At 40.7% G+C, this 13,325-nt stretch overlaps 1 long non-coding RNA gene across 6 annotated transcripts; it reads right to left on the bottom strand.

The window, feature by feature from the left end:
• Positions 1 to 362: 362 nt before the first annotated feature.
• Positions 363 to 12,561, bottom strand: LOC145657077 (uncharacterized). 6 transcript variants are annotated; one of them, XR_014122937.1, is made up of 8 exons: positions 12,075 to 12,561; positions 10,006 to 10,163; positions 9,412 to 9,465; positions 9,060 to 9,112; positions 8,358 to 8,565; positions 6,192 to 7,507; positions 5,792 to 5,824; positions 363 to 5,389 (listed from the first exon to the last, which is right to left on the bottom strand). It is a non-coding gene; the product is annotated as an uncharacterized LOC145657077 (long non-coding RNA). The 6 variants fall into 6 exon arrangements; XR_014122938.1 differs by lacking the exons at positions 9,412 to 9,465; positions 10,006 to 10,163; positions 12,075 to 12,561 and having other exon boundaries at positions 723 to 4,931; positions 5,370 to 5,389; positions 6,192 to 6,252; positions 7,329 to 7,507; positions 9,060 to 9,250; XR_014122941.1 differs by lacking the exons at positions 9,412 to 9,465; positions 10,006 to 10,163; positions 12,075 to 12,561 and having other exon boundaries at positions 723 to 4,773; positions 5,370 to 5,389; positions 6,192 to 6,252; positions 7,329 to 7,507; positions 9,060 to 9,250.
• Positions 12,562 to 13,325: the final 764 nt, after the last annotated feature.

The following is a 13,325-nucleotide window of genomic DNA, read 5'->3' as shown; positions in this document are numbered from 1 at the left end:
GTGAGAGATATAGAGTGTGTGACAGAGAGAGATGTGTAGCGTGTATGTGTGAGAAAGAGAAATGTAGTGTGTGTAAGAGTATTTGTGTGAGAGAAAGCGAAAGGTGTAGAGTGTGTCAATGTGTGTGTGTGTGTGTGTGTGTGTGTGTGTGTGTGTGTGTGTACGAAAGTGTACCTGTTAAACATTTTAATAAATTGTCAGTAACAGTTGATAAGGTTAATTGGGGCACGACCCTGATTAACAGGGACATTTTTTTATGAATTTTAAATAGTTTATTAGTGATTAATAATTCAGTCTCGAATCACGAGAGTCGCCAATCTGATATGTCATTATTGCGGGCGTCTACCAAACATTATAATATCACTCTGGGCTCGCAGACGTTATAACCAAAGTATGTTTATTGAATAAGCAGAGATAAGAAAAACAATCATTGACTAGGATTCTATTAATGACCAGGAGTGTCTAGTTCACTAGACTCACTATAACTATCATAACCATGTGAAAATGATCACTGATGATTTGTGGTGAATAAAAGTAGCTAACTAGGCTAATAACGAAAAAAGAAAAGTGAAACTGTGTTAAGCAACCTGTGGGAATGCCCAACCAGCAATCTACTACTATCTAATCAACCAAACAAGACCAACGAATTAAACTTATTAATCAAACAAGAGTCGTGGTGAGAGAACACGAGTGAAGTGTAATAGATGTGTCAGGGGGAAAAGGGGAAACCAAGCAGCTGAAGGGGGAACTAATTCTAGGAGTGAGGAGGTTGTATCACAGGTGAGAGGAAAGAGTTAACTAATCTAATCTGATGTATAAACAATAAAGTTACTAAAGTTACAACCGGTAACATAAAAAGGGAAATGCCTGTTCTCACGACTCACTGGTGCTCGACCACGTAAAACCGTCTTGGTGGCACAGAGAGAGAGAACCAGCTTTCTACTCCCATATACACTGCACACATTGAACATCTACCTGCGTTGGTGTGTCCATTTTATTTTTTCTGTGTGCTTCCTCAAATATTTTAACTGTTTGTGTACATCTGTAACGGTGAGTGGTAAGGAGGCGGACGCATGTGCGGAGAAGAGCAAGCTTTATTAAGGGCAAATCCAGAGTCGTAGTCGTTAGGATAGGCCAGGGTCATAGAGCCAACACGGAGATTTACGGGGATACATTATAAACCAAAACACATGAAGGCAAACAAGGGAAGCAGGCTGTAACAGAGGCTTGGAAACACGAAGGCTAAGACAAACAGTCAGACTAGGATACACAGAGTACAAACTTATAGATACAGATATGGGCTTTCAAAAATATCCAAACATTCAAACATCCAATACAACCACATTTAATAAACAGCCAAGACACAGAGAGTAAGACGGTTTAAATCAGGAACTTAACAAGACTAGAAACAAGGAACAGGTGTGGAAAACAGATGAGGGGCAGAGAAAACGAAACCAAGAAATGGAACAACTAGGAAGTAAAAGAAAACAGACACGATTGGGAAACCACGGAGACAGTGATGCCAGGAGGGTGGACAAACGTGACAACATCCAAAAGCCAACATGAAACACACTGCTGATATGATCTACAGAGTCATACACAAGTTTCAGACTCTCTCTCCTGGCACCCCAAACTTCATAATGGGAGATTTTAATCATTGTAATATGAGAGAGACTCTCAAAGATGTCCAGCAGTACATTACCTGCCCTACAAGAGGAAATAAAATCCTGGACCATGGTCATGCGTCTATAAATATGCCAATAGAGCATCCAGGAACCCTCACTGGCTGTATGTGACCACCACACTGTTCATCTGGTCCCAGTATATAGACCAATTTTAAAGAGGGAGGAAACACAGTCTAAAATGGTTCAGGCCTGGATTGACGATGCAGTGAAGTGTCTGCAGAATTGTTTTGATCGCACAAACTGGTCAGTTAGGCTTAACAGTTTTAATGGTGATAGGGAGAGACACCAGACCAGTTAGATTTAATGGTTTTAATAGTGATATGGAACTGCCTGAGGCACTTAATGCTTTTATTTGAGATTTAAACAGTCTCACTCTCTTCAGGTAAATAGAGTGTTCAGATATATACAAGTACACAGTAAAAACGAAACAATGTTCCCGGACCATGGTGCAGCATTTAATCTTGTGTGTAGATGCGTGTGAGCTCACACTGGACCCCAACACAGCACACACACTTCTCTCTCTGTCTGAGGGGAACAGAAAGGTGACGCGTGTGGGGTGGGAGCAGTCATATCCTGATCATCCAGCGAGATTTGATTACTTGTATCAGGTTCTCTGTAGAGAGAGTCTGACTGGACGCTGTTACTGGGAGGTGGAGTGGAGTGAAGATGCTGCTCTAGCAGTGACATAAAGGAATCAGCAGGAAAGGAGTCACAGATGACTGTGTGTTTGGATTCAATGTAAAGTCCTGGAGTCTGTACTGCTATGACAACAGTTACACTGTCTGGCACAATAAGAAGAGAACTGACATCTCTGCTCCCCCCTCCAGCTCCAACAGAGTAGGAGTGTATCTGGACTGGCCTGCCAGCACTCTGTCCTTCTACAGTGTCTCCTCTCACACACTTACACACATTCTACCCCACATTCACTGAGTCCCTCTATGCAGGGTTTAGATTTTGGTGGTCTCATTCCTCAGTGTGTGTGAGAGAGCTAGGATAGTCTCCTGTGTCATGGAGCAACACCAGAGTCTGCAGGGAAACATATACTCCTCTACACACACAACTGGTGAACATCATAATACACACATGCTTGCTGAGTATAAAACACATACACACACACACACACACACGTTACATCTCTCGCAGTATACACTACCTCACGAACACACACCCACACACACACACAATGCAATCATAACCTCACTGTGTTAAACTCGCTGTACAAATCTACACATTAAACATGGAACTCTTTGGAAACTGGGAAAAGTTTTTCATTTTGTTTTCTGTGTGCTGGACTGATACAGGTGCAGATGTTGTACACAGTATGAGTGTAATGCCTAAAGGATTTTTACAATAAAATACTGTCAACACTCAAAATCTCATACCATAACACCAAAACAGCACACACTGCTGAAACTGGTACCTCCACAGATAAATAAACCAAAAACAACTATCCAACAGCTAAATAACCCCTCAGCCTCAAGTTCGCCACAGCCAATTAGCCATCACCACAAATTACCCCACAGTCCCTCATTAACAACCAAATCAGCCAAATTGCCCTCAAAAAATTCCCCCACAGCTTAAAAACCCCTCAACAACAGTTACACCATTAACTAATAGCCCTCAATCACAACTACCCCAACAGGTAAATACCCACTCATCCTCAACCACCCCACAGCCATAGCAACACACTAGCAACCACTTGACACTCCATCGTAACCTCCTAGCAAGACCATAGCAACCAATTGGGAACCCATAGCAGTGACCAGAGATACCACAGCAACAACCTAGTGAGACCATATCAACCACTCTGTAATACCCTAACAACCACCTGGGATACCATAGGAAGCACCTATCAAGATCTATAGCAACCACCTAGCAAGACAATAGCAACCACTTGGGACTCCACAGCAACCACATAGCAACTACCTGGGAATGGCTCAATAGTATTTCAGGATTTCATTTTATATGTAAACTGCATTTGATATTTCACAGTATCAACATTAAAAAAACACTAAACAACCCCTCATCCTGAACTACCACTCAGCCATTTAACCCTCAACCAAATTTACCCCCACAACAAAATATCCCACAACATTTACCCTAGCAACTCCATAGCAACATCTTGGCAACATCCAAAACAACCATCTAGGGACTCCATAGCAACCACCTATCAAGACCATAGAAGCAAATTGGTAACACCTTAGCAACCACATTTATTATACTAATAGATAGTCCATGATTTAGGTCATATAAAAATAATAAACTGATTTTTAAATCTACCCTACATAAATGCTGTTTAAACATGATATTTTAGCTGTTGAGACATATTGTAGTCAGCTTTTAATCTAATGTCACCAAGTTGCCCCCTTTCATTACTGTAACGTCACGGAAGGGCGTGGAGCAGGACGCACAGACTTCTCACGGCTTGTGAAACATTTAATGACACAAAACATAAAGACGATGGTGGCACTCACAAATAACATTAACAACCAGCATAGACACACTTAACACTAATGACTTTAACATTAACACAAGCTAGTCAAACAAGGTTACTAATATCACATTTGGACGCTAACAAACAAACATCAACACACTACATCAACAACACACTGCACACTTTGACACGGGTTTATATACATTTAGACAAGACGAGGTGCAGGTGTGTGCAGGCGTGGCCATAAACACAGATCCTCCCGCTGCACGTGGCGGGCCAAACCACGTGACTCGCGGAGGCGAGCGTTCCATCACAGTTAGCAGTTACCCCCAGTGTTTCTATACTTGTCATTTGTCTTTTTTCTAATGTCACTGTGTAAGAGCCAAATAATTTCCCCACATTACGTCATCATTGTATAAGAGCCAAAATTCTTCACAGAAATGCTTGAGTCAAATTACTTCATTTAATTCATCTTACATTCAGACTGGCCACAGTTGCTCTGGTGGCTGAATACTGAAGGTTTTGCATTATCCCTGCACATGTACATTTAGATGGTAAAAAGTCATGACAGTTTTATGAAGTGTTTAAGATGGAAAAAAAGGCCAAGCCACAAATTTAATTCTTGACACTGAGATGACGTGAGGTAATCTGAAACTACAGAAATATAAATGTGGACATCAGTGTACATTTACAGCATTTGATGACTTACAGAAGTGCTTTGTAGTCTCTATCAAATACAGATGCTCAGGTGAAAATAGAGAGGTAAGTGTCAATAATACTCAGGCTAAAGTCCAGCATAGAGGGGAACTTGACTGTGGACCAAAATTTCATAATTATGTTATGCATTATCCGTTATGAATTAATATGTTCTTAGTGTGTTTACCCTTTTATTAGCAGCAAATACCCTGAGTATACATATGCATTAGGGATCCCTTGCATTACATGTGTTTAAACAGAATCCAATATGACATATGACCAGTTGTAAAAAGACTGCATTCTGAAGTTAACTGACTATGCATTCTGAAGTTAGGTGACTAACCAACATGTCTTGCACTGAGTACAGGTCAAGATCCATTGGTCTGTGCACAACAATGCTCATATGACAAAAGCATTTAAATTTCATATATGTATTGTTCATTTACATGTTTAAGTACACTGATATTTTCATATAATGAACAATCTCAGTAACTTCAGAACCACCCTAGTTATGCAGAAATGGAACCCCAGTTATGCAGAAACTTTCTACTCACTTTTAATGGAACTGGCAGACCTATGGACATACAAACACAAAAGAGAAATATTTAAACTTATGAAATGTCTAAAACAATACGTTTTATCTTGCAAACAATGTCTATTAACTAAATGATACTAAATGCTTGTAAACATTTTATGTGATTTCTTTCAACTCATATGACCCTGCTTTATATGAAGAGTGCATTTTGAACAGTTACTGAAAGAACGAGTGAGCTATCTGATGCTTCCATATACACCTATAAGTTAATTTATTACATCTTGATCTACTGACTGCAGGTGTAATGGCAACCTGCAAACAAGCATCAGAACAGAGACACATTCATTTCCATCATGTCATACTAAGGTCACTCCATACAGTACAAAATTAGGCCCACATGTCAATGTTATGAATTATGAATTTGTATCAAATTGCACTTACACAAACCGTCAAGTGTCTCACCAGCTGTTAAACCTGCAAGCAGTGTAACAAAAGACAAACAAAATAAGAAATTTGACAAAAAGTTACCTTAACAGGCTACAGTATCACTACTAACAGCTATAGCTAAATACTATAACAGTCACAGATTAATATGAAAGCTTCATCTTACTTTTAGGTGTCATGGTACGGCCCCTCCCACCTCAAGTCTGCGTGCGTGAGCGTGTCTGTGTGTTCGTATTGCCACGCCCTCTTGTGTTGTGCACCTGACCCTTGTTGTGTGTAGTTGTCATGAGTGTATATAAGTCTCGTTTCGTATCATCAAAGTTGTCGGTGTTTGATCCAAGTGTTAATACGTGTATGTTTAATGTGTAAATAAAACGTATGCTTATGTTCGACGTGCCTCGTCCCCGCATCCTGCTTTATCCTCGTCCGTCACAGAAACACCGACCTACCAAGGATGCCTGGGAAAGGCAAAAAGAAGAAGGAAAAGAAGGGAAGTCAATGCCCTCCCACAGCACGTGTAGTGAGGTCTCCCGTGGTCCTGGGCACCCTCCTGACTCCAGGTGCAGATCCAGGTACGGAAGCAAGGGAGGTGTACGGAACCCCCGGCGGGGGACCTGGACTAGTACAACGCCTTCCAGTACTCGGAGTCGGACTCTGTGGACTCATACTGTCCAGCGGAGAGGCCTTCCCTCATCCTGGCCTCGCTCCAAGGAACTACCGGGAGGGAGGAACCTGCTGAACAATTTTGGGGGGGCCCTGTGTATGGTCTGGGTTCGAACGGTGCAGAGTCCTATGGAGAACAGCCGGATCAGGAGGACCGCTACTGGGAGATGGAGTCTGCTGGGTTCCTACGATCCCTACCTGGACGATCATATGGGAGACAAAGATTATGGAGAGACAGAGGAGTGCAGCGACGTCTGTCTGCAGTCGGAAAGTTGTTCCGATTGTGAGGAGGAAACTTCTATGGAAGTAGAGTACCCTCATAGGGATCTTCTCTCCCACAGCGACACCAAAAGTTCACACAGCAAGGAGCCTCCAGCACCCAAGGCACCACCCAGGACACGCCGCCCAGGTGCGAGCTAGCGAACAGAGGCGGCTAGCAGGGAGGCACTGTTGTCAAATATGGACACTCCCCCGCTTGAGGCGAGGAGCTCTAGAGCGTATGCACCTACGCCGAAGCCTTGTACAGGCAAAAAGGCAGAGGCACCAGTACCAGAACTGGGACAGTGGCCGCTACCTAGGCTGGCGAGGGACACTTCCCACCAGGATGGTCAGTCTTTGACCCAGCCGACGACTGGGGGACTGGCTGGAGTTCCTCCCCCCTTCCCTGGGCTCTTGAATTTGTGTGGGGTCATTCATGTGCCTGTGCCTGTCATCGTGTCTGTCCCGATTACACTAAATGTACCAGTCGATTTGTTCCTCTTTGTGCCTGTTAGTGTGTGCGTCCCTGTCTGTCATCGTCTTGGTCCCTGTCTTTCCCCCGCTGCCCTGTTTGCGCTTGCCCGTGGCGGGTTGTCTGGTCCTTCAACGTCACCTTTTGGCGTTGGTCTCGGGGCCGCAGCCCGGTAGGCTGACGCGCCAGGAGTCACGCCCTTGAGGGGGGGCTCTGTCCCGGTATGGCCCCTCCTCCCTCAAGTCTGCGTGAGTGTGGGTGTCCTGCTTAGCCCTCGTCTGTCACATTAGGAAATATGAAGTTTAACGCTATCTGTGAACCTATGGAAAGAGAAACACACCATTATCTGAACGCAGTGATTATAAAAGCATAATATTAACAAAGGGCTGAGACATTGTTTCATTTACCCAGATACAAATAGGCTTTAGCTAGTTAATATTTTTGTATGCGTACTGTTATGTACCTGTCCAAGCTTATAACTGCATTTTACAGAGTTCAGATCATCAATGGTCAGTTTCTGAACACTACTAACCAGACATTTGTTTAGATTATAAACCATTTTCAACAAAGTGTTAGCACTGTCATGGCAGTGGCAGTGCTGTGAAACATCAGTAACAGTAGTGTTGCCGGGGTTTCATATGTGCCAGTGTCATTGGTAGGTTAAGAAAAATAAAATACTGCTGACCTGGGATCAGAAACGGACAAGTCATAATGTACTAGACGATGGTTAACCTAAACCGTGTATGGAAACAGACAGGATATAGTCTTTAACTGAACATCTACAAGCTGTATCTACAAGGTAGGTGTTTCTATTAATGTGGCTGGAGAGTGTATAGATTTTTGCTGGTTGGCCAGTGTAACTTGCAAAAACAAGCAATTTTGTGGAATACTCTCTTATGATTCAGCCAGTAGCTAATTAGGTCTCGTTTAAATATCTATCATATTGCTTTGCACTGGCACATGGAATAAGTAAATTATAGTTGTGTAGACATAAAATGATTGATAGCACATTCCTGAGTCAATTTGGACTTGTCCCAAAGGTACAGCTGCTGCTATACCTTGTAAGTTTATTTTGGCTAGCCCATAAAAATCTTTAGTTTCTTAATCCTTTTCCACCTGCACCTTTACAAACTTACAATTTAGGAAAAAAGAGAGAAAAAACTGACTTACCTTCATAGCTGTATGGGTAGTGGAACTAAACTGAATGTCTTCTTTGTTTTTTTCTAATATAGAGATGGCTGATTTCCAGGTCATCCGACAGGCTGATTTTGTGTAGTGCAACTTCTCTCCAGAGAGACACATGCGTGCTTTTTTCCTGGAAGCAGCCCAAGTGGTCGGGCTGAAACGGCCCCATCTTTTGGAGTTTTATGGTAGTCAACTTTAAAAAACAAATTAATAATAAAAAGACGAGGCTATTTAACATAATATTAATTGTTTTAATACATAATTAATAGACCACATCCAATTACATTCTCAAATACTGAAGATGCCATTGTATTAAAAGGCAAAATCAACATTTGCTGTGGTGCTTCCCTGACTCACAGTTTATGTAAGAAAGTGTATTGTTAGCCATATGATATTTGGAAATGATTTCATAGACAGTATTTATATAAATGTTCTTAGATACAATATATAAAATTCATTTACACTCTGCTATTGTGAGGACACCAATGGACAAGATTTAAACAGTCAATCGAGTTTAGAGTTTAAAAACAAACATTTGTGCAAGTATCATGTTTGTCATTTCAGTAATGGTTTGTTATGGTCGGTATAAGATGTGCAGATTAAGATTAAGGTTAAATTTATCTCTTATGACACTAAGGGTCATAGCATATATTTAATTAGGCTAATATTTTTACAAATAATACTTACACTGACAACCCTCCCTGAGAGTGCACACTAGTCTGCTTTCCAGTCAGGAAGGTCTTTATAGGTTGGGGAGGGAGGACAGACAGCATTGCGGCATTATACTTCCAGATCTGAAGATACTGTGACTGTGGATGGACTGAAATACATTTTAGAGCTGCCATATTTTTCTGATAAATTGTAACTATTGAAATAAGACAACCAATTCGATGACAATCATCATTTTTTTAAATGGGCCACTACAAAATGCTCCCCGTCAGAGCGAGCACAAGTAGCAACCCTGTTGGTGGACTTAACCAGCACACCTTCCACTAATTTGTATGTCTCTGCTCTCTCAGCTGTATATGTAGCCACTCACCTCACCCTCACAGGTGCTGGCCTGGAATATGGAGATGCCAGTTTGGAAAACATTCTAAGGGATCAAGAGAAACAAACCAAAATTAATGCTAAAATTGATGCCTAAACATTTTTTAAATCAGCATTAATGTACATTACTCAGGACTATGTTAATAACATGTGTTTGAAAATGGACTTTGATAAAAGGAGCTTCTTTGCAGTTAATCAGATAACTCTGTATCCCCAGCTAGTGAAGCTTAAGTGCTATTTAATTGTTGTTTGAAATATCAATCAGTCATTTTCAGTAGCACAGGTCATTGTACCGCAAATGTTAACTTCAGATGAAGTGGAAATGACTTCATTAACTTCATTCATTCATTCACCCACAACTGATAACCAAGATGTCTGAGAGAAAACTTGCACTGTGTCCGACACAGACAAGTTAACGAGCAGCTAGTTAGCTTGGTCTGTCAGTCTGGCCACTAACTTTGCCCATTAAATCTCACTTTTACAGTAAAGTCTGGACGTACCGAGATGGGGAATAAAAGCCATAGAAAGAAATTGAGCGCAACAAATTGAAGGGAAAATGTAAAAAAGGGAGCCTGGCTTCACTTACCAAATGCTGTAAGTCAGAAGTGTGGCAGGGTGCTGGGACAGCAACGGGAGAGCCAATAAAAATTGGAGAAGCACATTGGAACAGACCAATGGTGCTCTGCGGCGTTTTGGAGAATATTGGAACAGGCCAATGAGAGGACGCAAGCTCTCTGGAACACACTGGAACAGAAAATCAGGGTCAGTGGAATGAGTCAACATGTGGAGACGGACAGACCCACAAAAGATAAAGAAAATGAAAGCTAAACACGATAGAACCAACACACTGACAGAAACACAACTGGGAACAGGTTACAAGGCAACAACATGAAATGAAGAACACAGGCGACATGAACAGGAAACATGATAGGACCTTAGTATAAATGGAGGCTTAGTACAATGAACACAGGCTGAGTGAACAATAACCAGCGGCAAGACTGGAGAGACACTAGAAATATATACACGTGTTAACAAGGAATATACCCACGAGTTAACAAGGAACATATACACGAGTTAACAAGGAACAACTAGAAACAGGAGAAAACAGGCAGAACAACCAGACAAGGGGGAGTAACAGAAAAATCAAAACAAAGAAGCTCATGGAAAGAAAACCAAGTTGTAAAGCCAAAACAGAGCTTGACAGGATTGCTAAAGTGACCGAGATGACAGGGAGGTGACAACCGTGACAATGCAGAGTAATAATAATAATAATTACTCAGATATGCAGGAATATACAGTGCAATAATAATTACTCAAACATGCAGGAACATAGAGAGTAAAAGTTACTCAGGCCTACAGGAACATATAATTATTCAGTCATATAGGAAGAGTGTTCCAAAGTAGGACACTGAAGGCACTGACGTTTATACCTAAAATGTTTGTTGAGACATTTACTCTACAACACAGTGCTCCAATATTCCATCATCATCACCATCATCATCATCAGTCTTTTCACCCTCGTTGAAGCACACTGGGATGTGACGCAGCTTACATATGTAGTACAGACCTCATCCTGTATCTCATCATCATTACATATGTAGTACAGACCTCATCCTGTATCTCATCATTACATATGTAGTACAGACCTCATCCTGTATCTCATCATTACATATGTAGTACAGACCTCATCCTGTATCTCATCATCATTACATATGTAGTACAGACCTCATCCTGTATCTCATCATCATTACATATGTAGTACAGACCTCATCCTGTATCTCATCATTACATATGTAGTACAGACCTCATCCTGTATCTCATCATTACATATGTAGTACAGACCTCATCCTGTATCTCATCATTACATATGTAGTACAGACCTCATCCTGTATCTCATCATTACATATGTAGTACAGACCACATCCTGTATCTCATCACTACATATGTAGTACAAACCTCATCCTGTATCTCATTACATATGTAGTACAGACCTCATCCTGTATCTCATTACATATGTAGTACAGACCTCATCCTGTATCTCATCATTACATATGTAGTACAGACCTCATCCTGTATCTCATCATTACATATGTAGTACAGACCTCATCCTGTATCTCATCATCATTACATATGTAGTACAGACCTCATCCTGTATCTCATCATTACATATGTAGTACGTATTAATACTACTATATAGTAGTATTTATTTAGGTAGTTTGTTAGTTATCTATGTATTTATTTCCAGCTTTTAAAACTGTTCTGTTGCATCGAAAAGCATGGCATTTGTTGTTTCAATAAAAGCAACTAATAAAACTAAATGGACTGTTGTGCATGTCATTAAAATCTTATTGCTGATTTGGGTACATACATCCAGGGTTTGGCAGAATACTTTGATGGTTGAATAATGTGATGTATTCTATTACAATACATAAAACAGTAATTTATTCAGAATACATTTAGAATGCATCCAGAACACATCTTACTAAGTCACATTTAAGAGCAAAAATATTTTATATATTTTAAATTGAAGTTCTAAATTGTGAACAGCTTATCATTAAACAAAACTGATAAAATGCCATCAATTTATGACTTTAGAAATTAAAGAATTATAAATAATTATTATTATTATAATAGTGCTTTTATAAAATACTCTACCTTATTTGATGGTAAAAGTTAAAAGTGTTCAAGCTTCAAAACGCTTTTTCTATTTCCGACTCTGTGGTCACTGTAGAATGAATCAAGCACGAGCACAAATCCATTGGTTTCATTTTTGAAGCGCGAGGTTCAAGTGTGACATTTAGCGGTGAGTTTAAAAGTGTTTGTATGTCGATGTACTTCTGATTACCGTCCAAATATGCGCGCTAGCTGTCAGAAAGTCTGATTTATGAACGCAACTAGGCAACTGCATAGATAATAAGTTAATATGTAATATTTAGTGCAGCTGTTTTAAAGTTTGCATGTCTGCTAAGAACTCTGGTTGGTCTCGCGGACTGTTGAACGGGTTCATGTGTTCATTTAGGGACTTTAGCTCGTGCACTGAGCGATAGTAGCTGTGCGCTTTGTTCCCTCCGCGTGCTGTTCTGCCTTCTTATGCTGCAGTTCAGTAGATGGACTGTGTGTCTCCTGCGTGCAGTTACCTCAGTAAATGCGTTTGGTAGGAGATCATGTCCATGTGGCGTACAAACCTTTATTGCTATTAAATAATAATAATAATAATAATAATAATAATAATAATAATAATAATAATAATAATAATAATATTCAAAAACACTATCGCACTCTGTGATTAGCCAGTGGGTTTCACTGCCTCTATTTTTTATCACACATTTTTCTCCACAATAATATTTGCGAGGTCGTTAGATAAACAGCCCAAGTACGAATGTTGCTACATAAACTCAGTGGTCACTTTATTAAGAACACCTGCCTTGCACCTACAGTAACTGTCTAGTTTAGTACATACTGTAACGCTTGGAGTTAGTCCTGTTTAAATTATACTCCAACCCAGATGAGCAGATCTTTGGAACTGGTAGAGAGAAGCCTGTGAAACACGTGGAGGAGATGCGGACCAGAATCACTCAGTTTAGTAGTAAACTTGCTGGTTTATTCACCACGTGCCACAGGCTGGCTCCTGGAGTATTGTAGACAGCTCATACATGAGTTGTAAAAACATCCACAGCTCATAACGCGTTACTAAAGAAGTAAATAACGATAAATAAAGAGCTGGGTCCGGCAACGTCCGTCACGCACAGTACAAAACCAACTCTTCCGCGTGGCCTACTGTATAACTACAGTGTCTGTCTCACTCATAGACCCCATTCATAGTCAGCTGGCTAAGGTAGCATGAACACAGTGATCCTTTACTAATAATGTCGTAACCTTTTTTTCAGAACACTGAGAAGGGATAGG

This window comes from Electrophorus electricus, chromosome 1 (assembly GCF_041902795.1).
Source record: "Electrophorus electricus isolate QZ-2024a chromosome 1, ASM4190279v1, whole genome shotgun sequence".
Classification (NCBI taxonomy): Eukaryota; Metazoa; Chordata; class Actinopteri; order Gymnotiformes; family Gymnotidae; genus Electrophorus; species Electrophorus electricus.
Note: the sequence above shows the minus strand (reverse complement) of the source record. Positions and strands in the feature narration are given on the sequence as shown.